The sequence below is a fragment of the Schistocerca piceifrons genome, chromosome 4 (assembly GCF_021461385.2).
Source record: "Schistocerca piceifrons isolate TAMUIC-IGC-003096 chromosome 4, iqSchPice1.1, whole genome shotgun sequence".
In the NCBI taxonomy this organism is placed as follows: domain Eukaryota; kingdom Metazoa; phylum Arthropoda; class Insecta; order Orthoptera; family Acrididae; genus Schistocerca; species Schistocerca piceifrons.
The window spans coordinates 409,728,330-409,752,579 of NC_060141.1; the positions used below are offsets into that span (position 1 = coordinate 409,728,330).

Sequence of the window (24,250 nt, forward strand, 5' to 3'; positions counted from 1 at the left end):
CGTCCGGCCATACTGATTTAGGTTTTCTGTGATTTCGCTAAATCGCTCCAGGCAAATGCCGGGATGGTTCCTTTGAAAGGGCACGGCCGACTTCCTTCCCCATCCTTCCCTACTCCGATGAGACCGATGACCTCGCTGTCTGGTCTCCTTCCCCAAATAACCCAACCCACAAACGTTTAAGTCTGTCTCTCATTATCAGACATTGCAACATGTTAATTATTAAGTTTCATTTCATGTAAAGATGTGCTAAGACTCTTCAGCAAAGCAACAACTGGACTGTAAAATATTTCTGACACTTTAAATGTATGAACTTTTAAGATTCTATCTCGAACAGTTGAACTGTAAAGTCTCGTGAGATGTATGTATGATGGACTAAAAATATATCTCAACTTGCAAAAAAATTATTTATTACATATTCTGATACAACTTTTATTCATTGTTTATATACATGTTGTACTTTATGAGCTGTGCAAAATAAATAATTACACAGATAGTTAAAACACTGTCATTCTTTTTCCTGCATCGATCATATTCACCACTTACAATATTTTCAAAATATTTTGAACATGGCTGCGCTTCAGCAACGGTTAGAGATAATTAAATGATTCTGAAGCAACCAGCCACACCACCTTTAGTTGCAACTCGCTGGCTGCTTTTGATTCATTTACTTTCCGAAATAACTGTTTTTCTATGCTTTAAGTTCAGAACGTATTTCACAGAAACCAGCTGGAACACTAATAGACATAGGAATGCTATCCGTATGTTTCACTGACACGGAATTTCTGTTTATAGAAATAATACTTACAGACTTGGACGTAGCAGACGTACACACGCCCTTACACATAACTGACTCCTCATCCTCAATGATAACTTTATGTTCTAATGTATACTGTTAATAACATTGAAGAGCGGCTTAACATACCTTCGCCATTGACTGAGTCTCTCCCTGCACCATACAACCGACGCAGATTTGTTGGGTTCTGACATATTAAATTCGTCCTAACACCCGCAGATGTGTCGGTGATGGATACTGTCGCTGCCCGATATATCGATATCTCGATAAAGTGGAATGCACTCAGTTATCATGCAATCTTCGAAGTATTTCACCTTGCTGCATAGATGATCCCACTCCATATCACTGAACAGCACATATCACTTACGCACTCAACATAAGTGACTAGTGATGGACTAACGAACATGAGTGTCAACAGACTATGTTGTTTTATGACTTATGGATCTGTGTGCTCGCAATATGTAACAGCGTCAGGAATGTATTTAATGGTAATGACAACGACTTATAAATGTGTCAGCTCATTTTAAGTTGACATGGCTCAAAGCCACAAAAATCTGCTCTTGATAATGGCCTGAGGCCGAAATTTCGATCGTGAAATAAAGCAAGAGTTACAGTCACTGGAGTAAATATGATGTCTTTTATAAAGTTCTACATGACTGTGACTCACAGGTATAAAAAGTTAATAGCGATCGTATCATACTTCCCTGGGACACTGCTGACAATACCCTTGACTCTAATGAACACTCGCCGTCGTGAATAACACAATGAGTTCTATTGCTTAAGAAGGGTTCGAGCCACTCACTTATTTGGGAACCTACTCCATATACTCGTACCTTTGTTAACAGTCTGCAGTGGGGTACTGTGTCAAATGCTTTCCGGAAATCTAGAAATACAGAACATGCCTGTTACCCTTCACCCATAGATTTCAGTACATCATGTGAGAAAAGGACACGCTGATTTTCACACTAGCGATGCTTTCTAAAGCCGTGCTGCTTCGTGAATATAAGCTTCTCGGATCTCAAAATGACGTGCACTTAGACATTAAGTCATTAACTGTGTAACATTTTGGTGGTACATTTTGCAGCTTCATATGACCACATGAACGTCGGTCGTGAAGATGCAACCGGAGTTAGATGTCATAGACAAACTCAGGTTTTTTTTCAACCGGATGTGTAATTTCGTTGTTTCGGACGCTTCATAACGCTTTGCTGTTTCTCAATCCTGGGCATGTATATTTCAACAAGAAACGTATGAGGCGTTCCAAGTCATTGGAGATTTGTTTCAAAGAGATGTTGAACAGTTACGCACAACTATAGTTAACTGATTTCAGTAAGTCGTAGGATTTTGAAGCAGATTTTATGTTGACGTGTTATGACTTAGAACTGGGGAATCTGCTCTGGAAGAGTGACCATAAATTCCGCAAAGAATGATCGTGTAAAACCCGGGTCCTTCTGTTCGTCCACGCAATCCAGAGGCAGTAGGATACCGGCTTTTTCTTTCGTGTGGTATTCTGTAGTTTCCGGAAGACGTTTTATGAGATTCCTCTCTGTCACCTTATAAAATATAATTGTACTGAATGTGACAGAATTTAAAAGTTCCTTGCAAGCAGACCACAGCATGTCGTTCTTAACGGAGAAATCTTCAGACGTTAAAGTGGCTCCAGGTCTACAAACATTACTACCCATAGTATTTATAAATAATCTAATGTGTAACGTCTGATGTATCATGAGGCTGTTCGTATATGATAACGACTATATAGGAAACTGTAGTGAAATGCAAGGTGACAATTACGTACAGAGGATCGACGCTTGGTGTAGAAATTGGCAGCTGAGCCTCAACGACATCAGATGTAACGCACTGTGCGTAAATAAGCGGAGAGACCCATTATTGTTTGATTACACGATTGCCGAATAATCACTGGAAATAGTCACGTCCGTTAAATATCTGGAAAACTGCCAAATATTACGGTCCTAGGTCAACTGCATGACACTTAAGACGGTCAATAAGTGAGTTTTTGGTAACCAAATCATGATACTAATTTGGCGTACTTGTCGGTTTCATTAACTTAGAAGCTTCTATTTTGTACATAACGAAAAGTCCGGATACCTTACTACGTGACACATTTTCACTCGTTACCAATAACCATTCCCGAGAGAAATCCGAGCAATGTGATGTTCTGGCGTTACGACAGTACGAAAACAAACGACAAAAACGGAAAGTTTTCTTAAGATTTTATTACACATTAATACTTTTCGCGTTTTCTCGTATAACTTTGCTGCTACTCGTTGTCTCGTGCCAAATATTACGGTCCTAGGTCAACTTCATGGCACTTAAAACGGTCAATAATTGAGTTTTCACTAACCAAAACATGATTCGTAATATAGCGTAGTTGCCGATTTAATTAACTTAGAAGCTTGAATTTTGTACAGAATGTAGAGTCCGGAACCCTTAGTACATGCCATGAATTTCCATCAGATAAATGAAACCATTTCCGAGAGAAAGGCGTGCAATGTCATATTCTGGCATTACGGCAGTAAGATAGCAAATGAGAAAGACGGTACGTTTTCTTCACATTTCATTACAAATTATTTCTTTAGCATTTTCTTGTATAACGTTGCTGCTACACCTCGTCTCGTGCCAAATATTAAGGTGTAGTACATCGACGAGATAGCTTACAAAACCCCTTTTCGACCGACAACTGTGTATCGCTCCTCTGATCCCTACGAAGTGGGACTGATATAATACATACAGAAGATCACCGAGCGAAGTGGCGCAGTATTTAGCACACTGGACTCGCATTCGGGAGGACGACGGTTCAAACCCGCGTCCGGTCTTCCGTTCCTAGGTTTCCCGTGCTTTCTCTAAATTGCTTAAGGCAAATTGTAGATGATTCTTTCGAAAGGACACGGCCGCTTTCCTTCTCCACACATCCCCCATCCGAGCTTGTGCTCCGTCTCTAATTACCTCGTTGTCGACGGGGGGTTAAACACTAATCTGCTCCCTCCTCCCTATAGAAAAGACTGCTAGAAGCACAGTGCGTTTCGTCACAGGTTTGTTTAGGAAGAGCGAAAGCGTCACGAAAATGCTCATCCAATTGCAATGGTAGGCACTACAAGAGATGCTTTCTGAATCACGGCGCGGTTTACTGTTAAAATTCAGAGGACTTGTGTTTCTTCCTCCTACATACAGTATACCTCCCGGGAAAGCCGTGAAGGTAAAATTAGATAAACTCGAGCGTAACATACGTGACTTGTACACGTAATGGGAAGTCAGAGTATAAAATGTGATAGACGCCTCCACAAATGGTTAGGTGTCATGCAAAACGTACGAGGGGCGTTCAGCACGTAATGCAACACTTTTTCTGGCAGCAGGCTGGTTTTATTCAGGATTTCAATACACCATATTATTCCCCAGGCATTTGGCTACAAAACTCTACTTTTGAACATAATCTCCGTTCAGTGCGGTGTCCTTAGACCACCTTATTGGGAGGGCCTGTATACCTGTCTGGTACCACTCTACTGGTCAACGTCAGAGCCAACATCTTGTTGCATCAATAACCTCCCCATAATCCACGAACTGCTTCCCGCAGAGTGCATCCTTGATTGGGCCAGACAGATGGAAGTCGGGATGTGCGAGATACGGGCTGAGGGGACGACGAGGAAGAACAGTCCAATGAAGTTTTGTAAGCTCCTCTGGGGTGCGCAGTCTTGCTTGAGGCCCTGCGTTGTCATGATCCGTCCATCACCTCAAATGAGAGTGTCTGCACGTTCCGACATAGCAGGAGAGACAGCTGTGTGCGGCGGTCCGGCATGCAGGAGATCGGAAAAGTTTACGTCACGTTGTTGCAATGAAGACTGAAGACCCGCCCAACGATTCGCCATTTACTGCCAGATATCCGTAGACATTCTGCAAGTGCCAATAAATATCTGCAATGCTCTATTTTTCCACCAAAAGCAACTCAGTGACAGCTCTCTGCCCCTAACGCACCTCCATTAAAGATTCCGTTTTGAAGGTTACATATATCTACATCTACATTTATACTCCGCAAGCCACCCAATGGTGTGTGGCGGAGCGCACTTTACGTGCCACTGTCATTACCTCCCTTTTCTGTTCCAGTCGCGTATGGTTCGCGGGAAGAACGACTGTCTGAAAGCCTCCGTGCGCGCTCGAATCTCTCTAATTTTACATTCGTGATCTTCTCGGGAGGTATAAGTAGGGGAAGAAATATATTCGATACCTCATCCAGAAACGTACCCTCTTGAAACCTGGCGAGCAAGCTACACCGCGATGCAGAGCGCCTCTCTTGCAGAGTCTGCCACTTGAGTTTGCTAAACATCTCCGTAACGCTATCACGGTTACCAAATAACCCTGCGACGAAACGCGCCGCTCCTCTTTGGATCTTCTCTATCTCCTCCGTCAACCCGATCTGGTACAGATCCCACGCTGATGAGCAATACTCAAGTATAGGTCGAACGAGCGCCGCCACTCATCAGAGCTTCATGAAACTATAGGGGGCTGAAGCTGGAGTATTCCATGATGTTCCAAAAACAAAATTCACAGTTTTTCAACCGAAACTTGCAGTGAAAAAAAAAGTGTGGCATTACTTATTGAACGTGTCTCGAATATGAGAGACCATTTTCAATTCAGGCTATATTTCGGACTTGGCTTTGTAATTAATCTGCCTTCCAAAACTTAGCACGGAACTTACGATAGTGGTACCGGAAAGACCTTTCACCGTACACACATGTGGCTTATGGAGTAGAGCTGGAAATGTACATGAACAAAATCTCTCGATGCACAACAATCAAATGATTTATACGGGGCCGAGAAATAGTAACGAACCATTAGTGTTGTCGATCTGGATACCGCCGTACACCTGTGCGTGATGTATGGCAATAGGCGAAGGAAACAAGTAGTCTCTTTCCGCGCTATTATATGTAGCTCTGTCTTCAACAGCTGCGCCCGATAACTTATGTAGAGGCTGGTAGCGAGCACGGCGCGTCTGGCGCGGTCCTCTTTCTTATCCTGCAGCAGCTGATCGCCATAGAGAGCGGCCTACGAAACAGAAAAATGTTCCCAAATATTTCAGATCCAAACAGGAAGAGTTATATGGCACCATAGAATAAACTAATGCGTTCTGTGTGTGTGTGTGTGTGTGTGTGTGTGTGTGTGTGTGTGTGTATTTTTGATTGCTTGAAGTTTCGTGCATGAAAGCAGCTGAACTACTTGCCTGATTAATCATCACAGCCCACGACGATTACATTTTCCAGTTCCAGATTCCACATCTACGAGGGGCTTTCGATAAGCAATGCATTACATTTTTTTCTCGACCAATTTCATTTGAGAAGGCGGAATTCATTGTGGACCATCGCGGAATATATTTGTTCCGATAGGTGGTGGCACTATACGTAGCCTTCAAAGTAAAGTCTGCAACGGAGGTGCGTCCCAAGCAAAGAGCTGTCATTGAGTTTCTCTAGGCGGAAAACTAGTGCATGGCAGATATTCATAGGCGCCTGTAGTATGTTAGGAGGGTTGTAGGAAAAAACATGCGGTAACACAATAACGTGCTCTTTTCAAGCGCTGACAAGATAGAGCCAAAATAAATTCCAGCTATAGGCCAGGGCTCTGTCCTCTCCCATCTCCTCTACCTCCTGTACACGGCAGATATGCCCCAACGCCCCCCCCCCCCCCCCACGCCCTCCAGTAAACCTCCTGCAGTAAGCCGATGACACCGCCTTCCTTACCCTCGATCCGACCCTTCAACGGTCCCAAAGCCTTCTCCAGAATCACCTTGAACTTTTTGTCGCATGGTGTAACCAGTGGCTCCTGAAAATCAACCCTTCCAAGACCCAGGCAATTATCGTAGGTCATACCACTCGCTCCTTCTGGCTCCTTGATTTCTCCCTTACCATCTGCGCCTGTCCTGTCCGCCTCTCCCCCACTCTCACCTACCTTGGCCTCACCATTGACAGTCATCTCACCTGGATCCCTCATCTTCGCTCTATCCAATCCAAAGCCCACAACTGCCTCCAACTCTTCAAACTCCCCTCTGGCCGGTCATGGGTGCTGAACTCCTCTACCATCCTCGAAACCTACAAATCCTTAATCCATCCCATCCTCTGCTATGCCAGTCCCATCTCGATATCCACATCCCCCCCCCCCCCCCCCAATTCTATAAGTCCCTCCAGATCCTCAAGCGCCATGCACTCTGCCTCACCTTCCGTATACACCTCCTGCCCCCCACGCGGATCCTCTACGACCTGATTCCTTTCCTTCATCTGCTCCTATTCCTCGAACATATCTGCATCCTCTACACCTCCTGCCGCCTTGATCTCTCTCATCCCCTGCTTGCTCCTCTCCTCTCCAACCCCTGCCCAACGCCGTGTTTTCACCGTTGTGTCCCCCCTACCCTCCACCTCTACACCCTTCATCTCCTCTCCCATGGTGGCTTCCGTCGACTCCCCCTCCCAGGTGATGCCCTCTCTCCCTCAATTTATCCCTCCTATCAACTCTGATCCTCATCTGCCCCTCCCTTTCTCTGTCCTTTTGCCAGGCCCCCTCTCTCACCCCTTCACTCCTGTTTTTTCCCGCCTACCCTCTCCCTGCCTCCCTTCTCTCCCCCAAGTCCTTTTGCTCTCCCCTTCACTGCCTTTCCCACTCCTTCTTGCATCTGCCCAGCCACCGTTTTTTTCTATGCCCCCTCCCTCCATCGGCTCCCCACTTTTTTCCTTTCCTCTCCTCCCCCCTTTTTCCCCTTCATCGGTACACCCCCCCCCCCCCTCTGCCGCCATGTCGCCTCTATAGTGCTGGTATAAGTGAGTGTTCAGTGTTGTGCATCCCCTGTCAGTGTTGCAAACAGCCACCATACTGCCGCTTGTTGTGTTTTTCTCATGCAAACAGAACCCAGAATGTTGCCGTGCTTTTTAATTGTGCATATCTCCTTCCTATGTGTCTTCATCCGCATCGTCAACGCCCTGTTTTTGTATTTTATGTTCCACCACTTTCCACCATTTTACTGTTTCTAACGAAGTCATCGTTTTATCGCCTTTTTATATATTGTTTGTTCTCTCACCATTGTTTGTTTAGCTTTTCTTTCGGCTGTAGAGCAGCATATTAAGCTGCTGTCAGCTCACCCCTCCCCATGTGGGGGGGAGGGGAAATCGAAAAGCAATAAAGGAAAAAAAATCAGCTATAAGCTTCTGCGCGTGAAATTGCGGGAATTTCATTGGTCAGACTGGTCTGACGTAGTAGTTTCGGAAAATTATTGAGAATGGGAGGGCATTCCAGGACAATGGACACTTGTCATTGGATATCTCCTCGTGAGAGGCTAGGATCGGCTCTTGAAGAAGGGGCGAATGTTACAAAGGAAGAAAGGAGGGTCTAAGGTGGCTCCTTGCCTGCTGCTAGTGAGAGAATCACTTCGAATTCCGCTCGTAGAATTCGGTGTAACAAGTAGTGATTTCACTTTACAACTCCAAGTGCAGCACCGAGTGAGGTGGCGCAGTGGTTAGCACATTGGACTCGCATTAGGGAAGACTACGGTTCAATCCCACGTCTGGCCATCCTGATTTAGGTTTTCCGTGATTTCTCTAAATCGCTTCAGGCAAATGCCGGGATGGTTCCTTTGAAAGGGCACGGCCGACTCTCTTCCCTAATCCGATGAGTTGGATGCCCCTCGCAGTTTGGTCTCTGGTCTCCCTCCCCCCCCCCCCCCCCCCCGAACCCAACTGGGGCGTGCTGTAATGTTTGTGTTAGCTAGCTTTCCAGAATTCACAACATCCGTCCAACACAGAGGCCACCGACAGCAGCATTAGCGCACTACTCAACGACGCTGTTAAAAGAAACATTGTAAGATCTGCAATCAGCTCCGGCATGTACAGGTCGAAACGTAGTCATTAAACGTTAGGGTGTTAATGAATAAGAAAAAGACGTCCTTCTGGCACGCGTAATTTTACGAAATCAAATTCTGGCAGTCACTGTCGTCAGATCACGGAGACGGATATCGGTTCCGTGTTTTGAATCACCGTCAACCTTAGTTACTTGTAAATGTTTCATGTTTTTGTGATAATTTGTCAGTGAATAGGATGTTATTAAACATACTCGTTTTATACTTCAGTGCAACTGCTGCACTTCTTCTGTGTGAGGGTTTATGATGAACAATAGAGCTTACGGTAATTTTGACTTTCATTACAAAGGTATCTCAGCTGGTAACAAAATTAAATTACAGTGTCACTACTCCACCACCCTTTTCAAGTCTGTAGAGCCAAAACTTAGCGTTGATAAAACATCCTTGCGTAACAAGGAATGATAGTTTAGAGTCTTCACTGGGCATCTACAGGGTGTTACAAAAAGGTACGGCCAAACTTTCAGGAAACGTTCCTCACACACAAAGAAAGAAAATATGTTATGTGGACATGTGTCCGAAAACGCTTACATGCCACGTTAGAGTTCATTTTCTTACTTCTCTTCAAATCACATTAATCATGGAATGGAAACACACAGCAACAGAACGTACTAGCGTGACTTCAAACACTTTGTTACAGGAAATGTTCAAAATGTCCTCCGTTAGTGAGGATACATGTATCCACCCTCCGTCGCATGGAATCCCTGATGCGCTGATGCAGCCCTGGAGAATGGCGTATTGTATCACAGCCGTCCACAATACGAGCACGAAGAGTCTCTACATTTGGTACCGGGGTTGCGTAGACAAGAGCATTCAAATGCCCCTATAAATGAAAGTCAAGAGGGTTGAGGTCAGGAGAGCGTAGAGGCCATGGAATTGGTCCGCCTCTACCAATCTATCGGTCACCGAATCTGTTGTTGAGAAGCGTACAAACACTTCGACTGAAATGTGCAGGAGCTCCATCGTGCATGAACCACATGTCGTGTCGTATTTGTAAAGGCACATGTTCTAGCAGCACAGGTAGAGTGCCCCATATGAAATCATGATAACGTGCTCCATTGAGCGTAGGTGGAAGAACATGGGGCCCAATCAAGACATCACCAACAATGCCAGCCCAAACGTTCACAGAAAAATCTGTGTTGATGACGTGATTGCACAATTGCGTGCGGATTCTCGTCATCCCACACATGTTGATTGTGAAAATTTACAATTTGATCACGTTGAAATGAAGCCTCATCAATAAAGAGAACATTTGCACTGAAATGAGGATTGACACATTGCTGGATGAACCATTCGCAGATGTGTACCCGTGGAGGCCAATCAGCTGCTGATAGTACCTGCGCACGCTGTACATGGTACGGAAACAACTGGTTCTCCCGTAGCACTCTCCATACAGTGACGTGGTCAACGTTACCTTGTACAGCAGCAACTTCTCTGACGCTGACATTAGGGTTATCGTCAACTCCACGAAGAATTGCCTCGTCCATTGCAGGTGTCCTCGTCGTTCTAGGTCTTCCCAAGTCGCGAGTCATAGGCTGGAATGTTCCGTGCTCCCTGAGACGCCGATCAATTTCTTCGAACGTCTTCCTGTCGGGACACCTTCGTTCTGGAAATCTGTCTCGATACAAACGTACGCGCCACGGCTATTGCCCCGTGCTAATCCATACATCAAATGGGCATCTGCGAACTCCGCATTTGTAAACATTGCACTAACTGCAAAACGACGTTCGTGATGAACACTAACCTGTTGATGCTACGTACTGATGTGCTTGATGCTAGTACTGTAGAGCAATGAGTCGCATGTCAACACAAGCATCGAAGTCAACATTACCTTCCTTCAATTGGGCCAACTTGCGGTGAATCGAGGAAGTACAGTACATACTGACGAAACTAAAATGAGCTCTAACATGGAAATTAAGCGTTTCCGGACACATGTCCACATAACATCTTTTCTTTATTTGTGTGTGAGGAATGTTTCCTGAAAGTTTGGCCGTACCTTTTTGTAACTCCCTGTATATACTGATACAGGTTAATTATCTGTGGGTGTGGGCAGTGGGATCGTACATTTTTGTCGTACCCGTTCCGGGATCATGACGGTGATTGCATGCTTCGTGATGTAGTCAGGAATAAAAACTTGCACTTTTAATTCTCAGGAATATTTTTAAAACATTTTGCCTAACGCTATGCTCTTACAGAAAAAGAGAGACGTAAAACTTTTGACTATTAAAATTAGATTGGTTTATAATCACATTTCTAGAGACATACATCCTTGTTAGTCATAGAAAGTCTGCTGGCGCTAATTAAATAATCCATGTATGTGACAGCTGAGATTTCTCTGGTTTATATGGATTTTGCTCCACATCCCACCCATCTATCTGCGTTGTACTGCGTCGAAATTATTTTGGATGAATTTAGTAATATTTAATGTACCTGTACGTGAGATGTTTTGAATACGTGTTTGAACGAGGATTAGGAGTCAGACGACAGCAGCTATGGAGTTACTTAAATGAACGGAAGTTTCGAATATGGGGCGTGATCAAGATAGGAAATTATCAGGTATGGGGAAGGAGCTGATAATGATTCCCAGTGAACGGACAATTCAAGTCCAGCTGCACTTCAAATTGAATAGACAGAGACTGTCGAGTCAGTGGGAGCGATCGGAAATGACAGGGAGAAGGAGAAAGAGAACACCAAGATCGCTTCACGACACGAGAGCTCGGTTAAAAGGATCATAGATTACTGGGTAGAGGGGAACAGCAGGGCAGTTTCAGCACTGCCGACGCATTTTGTTGAGTTCAGGAGCGTCAACTCCCAGTAGAAGAGATGAGCAAAGCAACTCAAAACCTGCTTTGTTGCAATTTTTGGAAAAAATGAAACAAAAGAATGAGGCAGCGAGAAAGGAAACGTTACTTTAAATAAAGATAATTTGTGAAGAGGTAAAAGAAAAATGGGATATTTTCACCGAAAATTTGAAAGATGTAAAAGTATTAGCGGCGGAAGCAAAGGGTGATTCTACAGAAGCCAAGAAGGTAGTGCAATCAGCTAAACAATTGGCATAACATGTACAGAAAGCACAGCATGGAATAAATACGCAATTACAACAACTTCCAGTCCTGGAAACGAAATTGGACAAAGGAAGCAGGAGGCAGAAAGAACAAACAACACTCATGGTGGAAATCGGAAGAAGGCTGGACAGTATTGATGCTGATTTTGTCACTAACTTAGATGAAGCCACGCCACTGTTACAGTCGCGCAAGGAGAAATTATTCTCACACGAAATACGGAAGAGACGCAAGGTTCTTAGAAATTCAAAACTAGCTTCAACCAGGGAAATTGACGAAAATCAGTCATTGGTCCAGTTGAGCACAGCACAGGAAAGAAGAATTAGTAACGAGAATGGTTTTCGTGAGCTGATCACACCACGTTCACGTCTGGAGACGGATGACAACGCACGGAATAATTGTACACCACTCACGAGGACGCATGCAGGGGCCGTGAACGAGTTTGTCACAAGGGAAAGTATAAATAATGAGCCAACAACATACGGGGCACCTGCAGCAGGGTACAGAGAAATACAAACAGCTGGCAGGAAGTACGCATGGTAGGAAGAAGCATTTGATTTTAAGCACTGCATTTCTCTACGGAAATTCCATACTTGTATGGACAAAGCCAAATCTGTTTATCCCACAGTGTGATATCTCAGTTCAGTTTATCATTACCACCGTTTTGGCCATTGCAACAAAAGCTAGACTTCGTGTGTGCACATTTAGGAGTAGATCCAGCAGTCGGAATGAGATCGCACAAACATGTAGGTCTTATCAGGAGTTTAAAGATGCTTTCCTTGCGGTATATTGGTCGAAGGGAACTCAAGAAGCGCATGAAGCAAGAAATTGCGATACACAAATACTTAGAATCATCAAAACAGAGGAATCCGTAGAAGTTCTTTGGTAATCTTTTACGCAAGGATCAGTTCTTGGACACGCCATATAGCGCGAACGGAATAATACGATTTTTCTGTGTGAAATTATCTATCAGGTATCAGCAAGTATTGGCCGGCAGATGTGAGGGAGACATAAAACCATTTAAAAACGTATTACAGGCGCTAGAGTTTATTTTCAACGAGAATCAGGTGAAGAAAAGAAGAAGGGAAGCAGAGAACAAAAGGAAAAAATCTAATAATTTTCGTGGACTGCCGCGATGGGAGAACAACAGAAGAAACAACAGGAACAGACCGCCAGACATACCTGCAGGTGGGCAGTTCCAGACTTTCCCATTAATCAGAGGCGCAGAAAACTATTTACAACCAAATAATCGCCCATAATTCATAGCCACTTGTCCATAACCTAACGAAAGAGTGAAGAAAGCAGAAATCATGGAGATTAGGCCACCACATGGTCTCGACAGAGGCCACGCAGGAAATCAAAATCAACAATGACAAATGTCAGAAGCTGGATCGCTCATTAGAATACCTGCAGAACAACTCAGAGCAGGCCAAGTCGATATTATAGATTCCGTAAGCATGTCAAAGAGCGGGAAGGGGGCAGCAGCAAAAGGGAGATGAAAATTATGAGGGAAATGCCCAATACGGGTTGACAGCAGTAATGAAAAGGAACTAGTTGTGAATAATGATGGGGATCAGAAACAAACATTTATACGTTAAGCCACGCTGTAGAGAAAGACGAAAATGAGGGAGAAGAGGACGGTGAAGATCGGGAGTCAGTTCCTGACGATGAACAAGACAGAGACGAAGAATCATTTTTAGGACTTTGGAAAGAAAATTTTGAGTATCATGAGAGGAATTTGGAAACACAGGCTGGACCAAAGGTAGTGGAAAATCTATGTCAGAGCAGAAAAGATGGGAACAAAATGAACTACCATCAAAGAGGTGAACCCCTAGAAATATCAAGCGAGCATTGGGTGAGAAAGGAAGTGTTAAACAGTGTAAACTTACTCAGGAACGAAGACATGTCGGAGGACTTGTTGGAAGAAAAGGGAGTGTTGTGCGGTCAGGAGCTACACCCAATGGTAAAAGTAAGAGTGGGTGAAGGTAGAACTGAAGCGAGTTTTTGATACTGGCAGTGTAATCTCTGCGATTTCCGATGTTGCCTTTGAAAGATGTGAGTGCCGTTGCTCTGAGTTGTCTTTAAAAAGATACGCATAAAGGGGGCTATTGTAGGTAATTACACGGAAGTAAACAGGCAGGCTAGAATAGAATTTGCATATCAGGGACATGAACTAGAGTTGTGCATAAGCTTGCCACAAATTTGATATTCGGCATAGATTTCATAAGGGAAAATAAAGCCAAATTAGACAGGGGACGAGGCGGAACTACGTTTCAAAGAGAGAAAGAAATGCTAATACGTATTGAGGAAAAAGCTAATAGGGCACAGGTCCCACAGAGTTGTCCAAGATTGCTCCTGGAACCAGGAACGAAGGTCGGATCGAACGAAGAATTTTGTCGGAACCAGCTGCGGCGATTTTGACAAGAGGATACCCAGATGACGGTGAGATATATCAGAAGATTAAGGAAATAGTGTAGGCAGAGCATGGTGCAGAGGATCAGCAAAAGTAAGAATTATATGGTATTTTACAAGGTAATCCGGAGATATTCATGCCACACAGGTGCTATAAGAAATCTCCAACACAAATTCTCAGTCAGGGACCGTCAGACGTTTTGCGCAACACCATATGCAATACGGCTTATACACTGAGATGCGAATACGATGCGGACATTTTCCGGCGTAAGTGCTAAGCATATCCTTCAGGTATTTTGCAGTTGAGTACGTCGGAGCAACAATGTTGCCGACAACTGGGCGTAACGGCACTGCTCTGGATTTTGTCGGGCATCTTAATAACTTCAGACTTCGTGATTCGGACATCCTTGTGAATTTCGATGTTGTTTCTCTCTTTGCGACGGTACCTTTGCAGGAATCCTTGGAACTTATTGGTCAGAAATTTGAGACAGAGACGACCATCCTTTTTAGGCACGTCGACATGCTTTCTCTTAGACAGTGGATACTATGAGCAGATGGAAGGAGGAGCCATGGGGAGTCCACTTTCACCAGTCGTCGCCAACTTGTTCATGGAACATTTCGAGGAGGAAGCCCTGGATTCAGCGCAGGGGAAACCTACCTGTTTCTTCCGCTATGTTGACGACACCTTTGTCATATGGCCACATGGCAGAGACAAGCTGAATCGTTTCCTCACACATCTCAATTTATAACCCTACCACTAATATTGTAATTTAGTATGCTTCTACCTAAATAACAGAAAACCCTGTCTCTACGTTGCCACTTATAACCCTCTTACTAAATTTAGTTTAGTTTCCAAATAAAGTACACTATGGGAGGGTATTCCTGTTAATAGGAAGAGCTAATCAACAGAGTTACCCTTTTTACAAGATTTGGCCGAGTGTTGTGTCTAATGGATAAGTAAATCAGACTATTCAATACTTTTCCTAAGATCTTACCCAGTGGTTAGACCTGAAACGCAGTATGAATAATATTATATTGAAGCTAGGACAACTCAGTCTCAAGTTCATTTAGTGGTTTAAAACATGTACTTAAGTTGGCCAACCTATCCAGGCAATGAAACAGTGAAGAATTGGAAAAGCAGAAGTATGAATTTTCTACTTTCTTGCTACTGTTGAATTTGGTTCTTCAAATAAATATTACTCCACTTAAACAATGTTGGACTACACCCTTATACATTACTTTTTTAAAAGAGAAGAAGCCCAGTAGATAACTTCAAGGAAGCTAAAAAAAAAATGACCAGGGGGGATCTTTAGAAAAGCACTTTCCATAATCAACAAACTTAAATAGTAAAATACTTTTTATACTGAACATTTCACTTCAATAAAACCTCTTCCTTAATGTAATATACTTTCAAAAGCTATTTCTCTTTGAACTAACTCTCTATATTCGTTTAATAGATTTTAGTAACTTTGCTTCACTCTGACTGAATTTTGCGTAAGCAAACTTTTACTATAACACTTTGCAATAGTTAAGAAAACTTTTTCATTATTTACAGAAAATAATTTAAATGGTGCCTCTTTATATTAACTTGGCACTTCATAAGTCTGTAAAACGGGATACTCGGATTAATCAAACACCAGGAAGGAACCCCATATAGGTGTATGATTAGGATGAAATAACAGGGCCAACCAGTTCCTCTAAAGTTCAAGAATGATTATTAAAACACAGGTTAAATTAATGTATCACGCTGTACAAAATTAAAATACAAATAAATCTTATCTGGTGTCTGTAGGATCGAGAGTAGTCAACAATTATAGCGTCTACACTCCCACAGTACGGCCTGAAGTATCTTGCTGTTCGGGCTCAATTTCTCTTCTTGGCGTCGCTAAATTTTACATGTAGTATCCCAACAACTCGCAGCTACGCCGTTTATAGTCTTTATACGAGGCATTTTTGTGCAAATTTTCGGGTAAAGGTTTTCCTGTTCCACAAGGCTGTTGACTCAATCACTGCTGTCTACAAACTGTGTGACTTACTTTCCGCACTTGCCCTAGGTAGCGCGCCAATTCGCCATTGCCTCCTTTTCCACTCCTCAGAGCCACTTTCGTTTCAAACAAAAGCACACTGGCTTTTACATAACATCTGTTTCTTACATTGTTGCTAAGCGTGACCATTTCTTACAACTGTCAAATTTACATCAACATGAACAGTTTATACACACAAATATTTTTAAATACAAAATGTCATCAGAAAATTATTTAACGTAATAAACAATTTACATAGTATTTTACATACATTACTCACATTCAATACAAAGAACTTCAACTTCCAGTATAGTACACTTCACTTTACATGTAGAGAAAATATAGTACCAATACGCGAATATTTTATAGCAAAATATTACAAAAATTTAGATGAACGGTAAACAAATAGTATTATATATGCCTATGTTTCAATTATGTGTCCCTTCAGGTAAGCATGATTGAAATACCCAAAAATAATAGGTTTCATTGGTTTATTTATGTTAATATAACATTACTTACATGCAAACAAATGCCACCATCCAGCGCAGAGGAACGGCGTCCTCAAAACATTGGTTCACAGGGCCTATACTTGTCTGACAGTAAGAGCCTTAACCAAGAACTTGAGATCTGAAGTCGGTTTTCCGGAAAAGCGGCTACACAGAGAAGCAAATTCGGAGAGCTCTGCGTCCCACACAGACTGTGCAACCGGAGGAAATAGAAGAGGAACCTCGGCAGGATGGGAGCATAAATATTCCGTTTTGCTGCGCTTTATCGGGAAAGATAGGTCGAATTCTTCAAAAATATCAAGCGAAGACTGTCTTCTACCCACGAATTAAGACACAGGCACAGCTTGGTAATGTCAAGGACGATCTAGCACTACGGAAAGCCGGTCTCTACCAGATCCCCCGTGAACGTGGCATGACTTACATAGGTCAAACGGTGGGCACTATTGAAGATCGTTGCCAAGAACATCAATGGCACACCATACTGCAGCAGCCCAACAAGTCGGCGGTTGCTGAACATTGCCTCTCGAAATTACACAGCGTGAATTATGACCACACCAAGATTCTGACACAAACGTCCAAATATTGAGACTCTGTCATTAAAGAATCCATCGAGATTCGATTACGGGAACCGCTGATGAATCGAGATAAAGATTACATCCTTAATGACGTCTGGGAACCCACTTTGAACCCGATTAAAAGGAGAAAGAAGACATCCCATCACGAACTGACTTCGAGAACAGGTGAAGACACTAAGAAGACGCCACCAGCACGTACTCCCTGGCGCGGACCGCTAACGGAACAGATGCCGGACACTCCGCACCTCGGGCCACATGGGGTAGCTGCACGGTCTGAGGCGCCTGGCCGGGTTCGCGAGGCTACCCCCATCTGGGGATCCGAGTCCACCCTCAGGCATGGGTGTGCGTGTGTGTTGTCCTTAACGTGAATTAGTTTAAGTAAGAATAAGTAATGTGTAAGCCAAGGGTCCGATGACCTCAACCGTTTGGTCCCACAGGCTCTTACCACAAATTTCCAAATTTCCGCGCTTGGGCGCAGACCACCTTGGAACATCTGGAGGGGGGGGGGGGGGGGGGTAGGCAGGAGGAGATAAGAGCCTGGCACCGGCGCCTTAGCAGTCAGTTCGTCAGCGCACCTGACGATGACAACTTGGTTGCTTGTTGAAATACTGCGGCTGTAGGACTGTAGGACTCTAAGGCTGTTCACCCGTGAACTGTTTCATCATAAAATATGCCAGGAGAAACTGAAGAATCACATAGAATTTCTTGTACCTCTTGGTATGATTTTAGGCCATTGACACAAAGAATGTAGCTTTCATAAAAAGAGAAACAAAATACTGAAGGACATAGAGCCATTGTAGGCAGGCTTTGTGTAAAAAGCAATGGGGCTGAGCTTGTGAATCAAAATTTATTGTAGATATCGCTACAACCACTCTTCAATCTATGATCCATGAGAGTCAACAACCTGCTGCATGTAAGATTTCCTCGCTTCAAACTCTGCCATGGACCCTGAGTCTGGGATGGCTTTCAAAGCCCTCGTCATGGCAGTTTGGACCTCCTCCAGGGTCCAATGACAGTGTCCTTTTAGGGAAGTCGTTAGTTGTGGGAACAAAAAAAGGTCTGGCGGGGCGACATCGGTATTGTAGGGGGGCTGAGGAATCGTTGGAATCCATTTCTTGGCCAGGTAGCTGGCCATCAAGAATCAGGTGTGACTCTGAACATTGTCATGATGCAGCTTCCAATCATTGGCGATGGCTGGCCTCACGTGACTGACCTTGGCTTTCAGTCTCTTGAGCATATTGCAGTAAAGAGCACTGTTGACAGTTTGGCTTTTGGGCACACACTCATGATGAACCACGCCTCTGACGTTGGAAAACACAATCAGCATGGCTTTCATCTTTCGAGTGGTCTAACGCGCTGTAGTCATGGACTGTGCGGCTGGTCCCGGCGGATGTTCGAGTCCTCCCTCGGGCATGGGTGTGTGTGTTCGTCCTTAGGATAATTTTGGTTAAGTAGTGTGTAAGCTTAGGGACTGATGACGTTAGGTGTTAAGTCCCATAAGATTTCACACACATTTGAACACTTGAGCTTTCACCTTTATTTTGGTCATGCGAGCATTTTTTGGATGTGGAGATGCTGTGATGTGCCATTCGGCACTCGTGCGCTTTGTCTCTGGGTCATACTGAAACACCCATGTTGCGACTCTAGTGATAACATTATCTAAAAATTCTGGATAAGCTTCAAGGCTCTGAAGATTGTCTTGGCAGGCATCCACACATGCTTGTTTTTGAACGTCTGACAAAATCTTCTGGACCATATTGGTACAGATATCCTCGTCGACAATTCTACGGTGATGATGCTATGCTCGATCATTTTATGAAGGCTGAGGTTGTCTGCTATCATCCTGACACTCATCCGACGGTTGGTGTTCAATAAAACGCGCGCACAGTCGATGTTTTCGACAGTTTTGCTGGCTGACGGGCATCCGGAGTGGTCCTCGTCCTCAACGCTGTCCCGGCTCTTTTAAAGCACTTCATCCACCTGAAAACATAGGCTTTTGACAGGCAATCACCGTACCAGGCTTTCCGACACTGATCCAACGTATCCGTACCCTATTTTCATAGTTTCACACAAAATTTGTTGGCTAACTTTGCTCGGTCGTTTGGTGCATGCTGCGCAACGACCGACGACTTTGCGACGTGTCCACTCAACGCACCTTACTGCCAATACAAGAGCCTGCAGTCGACTGGCACGCAGCGCGTTTTCCTCCACACACACCCCACCACCAGTCCCCCCGGGCGAACGCGTACTGCGAAGTACAGTCGCGTCAGCAAACAATAAGTCTCATTACTTTTTATACAAACACTGTATATAAGGGAATTTCATAAATAATTTCCTGAGGAATACTTGCAATTAAAGTTTAACCAAGCTAATTTCTGATTTACTATGTATGTACGAATCTAATGTTTAGTTGGAAGTAATGTGCAGATGACACAGGACTGGCGAGCAGATCTCACTTATGCTCACGAAAGAGGGAGGAAACCGCAGTAAGACGGCCAGCAGCTACGAAAGCGTAAGTAGGGGCTGGATGACCCACTTTCTATGGGAGAAGACTACAGAGGGGGGAAACAAGCACCGCAAGATGGCAGAGCTGGCACCTTGTCCGGCATGGAGGGCCCTGTCGTCCACACAGACTGCACCCATGGCCAGACAACGGCAGACGCTGACGTCAGGGTATGAGGTACAATATTCGCCAACGCCATAGTTTGGACGTTGACAGAAACAACTCTGCATCAGCAGCTGAAATCAAGCAATGACACGAGCTGCCATCACATTAAATGGAGCTAAACTAATCCATAACCCAAAATCAGTGCCGCGCAGGGTATCCGCGTGGTCTTGGGGACCTTGCCACGGTTCGCACAGCTTACCCCCGTCAGAGGTTCGAGTGCTCCCTCGGGCATGAATGTGTTTGTTGTCCTTAGCGTAAGTTAATTTAAGATAGATTAAGTAGTGTGTAAACCTAGGGGCAGATGACCTCAGCAGTTTGGTCCCGTAGGAACTTACCACTAATTTCCAAATTTCCAAAATCAGTGTTTACATGGCCCTTTGTGATGTACCGTGAACTACAGGGTCAAACAGCATATCCGATTAACCCATTCCAATACTACATGCCATAATTATTTTCTTGCACCATGTCGTTATGAATCCCTTGTATGACTACACTCTTCCCTGGTACATGCAAGATGCAACAACCATAGAGCTTCTTGATGAATGAACTAAAAGCAACCCCAGCCAAAACAAGAATCATGGAGTGGAGTTGTGCAGTCCAGGCGTGTGTATATGGTAATGCAACATCATAATGAGAACCTGACTCCTCAGTAATGAGCCCTGTGTATCCCCAGGGCAGGTGTCACTAATGGATGAGATGTAACGGAGTATGACAGCAACTGTGACAGACTTCTCCTCGCCAAGAAGCAAGGACAGTGTCACCCCTTTTCGTCGAGCAACTTGATCTTTGCACCCCGCAGACGGGCTGGAATGAATCATTGTTCCCATTACAAGTGTGTCAACCCTGTGACTCGAAAAGTACGGAAAAAGGTGTTGTCCGGTGTGTCGTATGCCATCTCTAATTCAGTGTTAAATCAGTATAGGAAACTTGATGGACTTTCTTTGTTTTTCAGCAGAACTGTTCTGGAAGTCTTTGTGAACTTTAACTCTTATATCTATGTCATTTATTTGTTTTGACACTATTTAATCCACTTGTTTCTCAATGTTGAGCTAAATCATTTACCTCCAATTTTATCATTATATGATTTTGTAATTGTTGTAATGTTTGAACTGTTGTAAAAGTGAGAATCTCAACTTAGTACTTTTTGAATCTCTTTGCAAATTAGTAGTGTATTTATGAATTCACTTCTGAGATTTACTTTTACAAAAAAAAAGTCCTTTTTGATTTATAGTGCATAGTTATTGTTTAATTGATTACTTCTCTCATTTGTTCATATTTAATTTCAAGTAAAAGTGAATGGGAATGGTAGATGTGTGTGTGTGTGTGTGTGTGTGTGTGTGTGTGTGTGTGTGTGTGTGTGTGTGTGTGTGTGGGTGGGTGTGTTTATGTTTGGATATTACGTTAAATCTTGTTTACCGTGTAAATTAGCATTAAGAGGGTACCACCTAATTGATAGAGAAGAGAGAACACATGATGCTGGAACTAAATACACTCTTTCCCAAGGTAAGAGTGACTACTTGTTTTTCACTGAAGAGACCTGAACGCAATTTCTTTTGTGTTTGTTTAAATTATTGAAGTTGTTGCCACCCTAAAACTGAACTATATATGTGGCTTGTAACATACGTAGATGCCTTCTGCATATCGGAGAACAAGTATGTATCGATTAGGGTAGTTCCCATATGTTTTAGTGTGACAATAAGCATTAGGATGGCACTGCATCCTTTCCCAATAATCATAGTGAATTTTGTTTCCAGATACCCAATGGGTAGGGATACTCAAATTTTCCTCCAGTCAGTCACACTAAAGTCTGTCAAAGACCTCGCAAAATTTCAAATGTAAATGGGATGTAGTGAAAGACGGCAAAACTGACTGTTTCATCGACTTTAACATTAACGGTATTTGAGGTACAAATTATATAGAATGATATGTATATCGAATTAATTTGATATGAAAATAGAATATTTCTTTATTTTTGTTAGATTATCAAATAGTGATGCCAATATATGAGGTATGTGTAGGCATTTTATTTCTTGGAGACACGTTTGGCTAGCTGGCAATATCACAGACAGATAGCAGATCAAAGCGGGCCAAAGAGCACCACTAACTTAATGCAGGTTGTAAAACGCGACGCCGACGCGAGTTAGGACAGCGTTCGCCAAAAGCTGCTGTGTCTGCTGGACCTGGCGAGGCGACGCCCATCGCGAATCGACACAATGAGGGCAGCAAAAAAAAAATGTGTGTGAAATCTTATGGGACTTAGCTGCTAAGGTCATCAGTCCCTAAGCTTACACACTACTTAACCTGAATTATCCTAAGGACAAGCACACACACACACACCCATGCCCGAGGGAGGACTCGAACTTCCGCCGGGACCAGCCGCACAGTGCATGACTGCAGCGCCATCAGACCGCTCGTACAGGTTTTGTGGCTTTATGCTCTAGGCAGAACATGGCAGGCGAGGTGTGAAGACTTGAGGCACTGGCAGGACAGAGCGAAAACAAATTACTTTCTTTAGCTATTGGCCTCTTCGCGCAAAAATGTGGGAATTTTATTCTTCAGCCTGGTCTGATGTAGCAGTTTTGGAAAATTATTGAGAATGGGTGAACGCTCCACGAGAATGGATACCTGTCATCGGATGACTGCTGGTGAGAGGCTAGGATTGGCTCTCGAAAGAGGGGCGAATGTTAAGAAGCTCCAACTGAACATTGATGTAAAGTTTGTGTTAGGCAGCTTCCCAGGATTCGCATGCATCATCCAACAAAGTGGCCACCAACATCAGCACTGGCAGACAGCAAAACGACGATGTTAAAAAAAATGTAAGATCTACAATCGGCTTCAGCGTGTACTCAATAAAGTAAGAAAATGAACCACCTACACCTGTCCTTAACATCTTATTTATTATGTAGCTACCAGTTTCGGCGCTTCAACGTGCCATCTTCAGGGTTTAGTTGATGCTGAAAAGGTTACCACGAACAATATATATACTGCATCAGTGACCAACATAACTGGTTTACGCAGACTACCTGTAACTGTGATATCAGCACTCCAGCCATCAACTGAGTTACAGATAGTCTGCGTAAACCAGTTATTTTGGCGACTGATCGTGATAACCCCAACAGCATCAACTAAGGCCTGAAGATGCCGCATTGAAGTGCCAAAACTGGTAACTACATAATAAATAAGATCATAAGGACGGCTATAGGCGTTTCATTGTCTTATAGTAGTGAACGCTCGTGGTCCCAAAGACCTTCAGTCAAAAGGATGGATATACAAAAACTTTTAGTACTCAGTAAACGTTAAGTGTTAATGAGTAGGAGGAAGGCGCAATTCAAGCATGCATAATTAACCGAAATCAAATTTCGGCAATCTCTGTCGCCAGTATGTACTAACCTACCTATCGGCTTCTTGTCTTGAATCACCGCCGACCTCAGTTGCTTGTACCTGCTTCGTGTCCTGATAACCTGTCAGGATGTTATTCCACATGTTCGTCTTATACTTCAGTGTAACTACTGCAATCGTTTTGTGTGAGGCTTTATAATAAACAATAGAAGTTACAATAACTCTGACTTTCATTAAAAAGCTATCTCATCTGGTCACAAAATTACAGTACCCCTTTGAAGTCTGTAGGGCCATAATTTAGTGTTAATAAATAATCCTTTCGTTAAAAAAATGATAGTTTAGAGTCTTCATTTGGCATCTACATCCCGATGCAGCTTAATTACCTAAAGGTGTGGGCGGGAGGGTAGTATGAATCTCACAATGCGAACCAAGAAGGTAGATACTTGTGAACTTCACGATCTCTGTGTACGATTAACAAACCCACATGTAAATGACCTACTCCAGCACACAGCCGAACTGCTCCTTACCACATCGTCGTGACACAAACACCGGATGTGTCATCAATTTGACCAGACAAGACTTCAGACTAAACTCAACAACAAACCACACTACTGTGTTTCTCCAAACACTCTACCCATCGTTTGTTGCGAGGTGCTCCGGGACTTGATTGGCTCGCTAAAACACCTTACAGACTGTGCCGAAACAAACATTGTTGGTAGCATTCGCTAATCAGGTACAGAAATGTAAGAAAAGCGAAACAATCTAGTAGTGAAAGTTGGAAGTGTGACACACAACTTTCAAATTTCTCCTTTCCCTGTTTCATTCATTACTATTATTATGCATCCGTATGACTCGATTTTTTTCTGTTTTTAGGGTTCCATTCCTCAATCGATAAAAACGAAACTCTGACATGATCACTTTCTTGACCGTCTGTCTGTCTGAGCGTTAAAAACCCCTTTTCTCAGGAA

At 43.5% G+C, this 24,250-nt stretch overlaps 1 protein-coding gene across 1 annotated transcript in view; it reads left to right on the forward strand.

Moving 5' to 3' along the window:
- Positions 1-24,250, forward strand: part of LOC124796451 (L-lactate dehydrogenase) — a 321,578-nt gene that overhangs the window by 70,088 nt on the left and 227,240 nt on the right. The window lies entirely within an intron of this gene.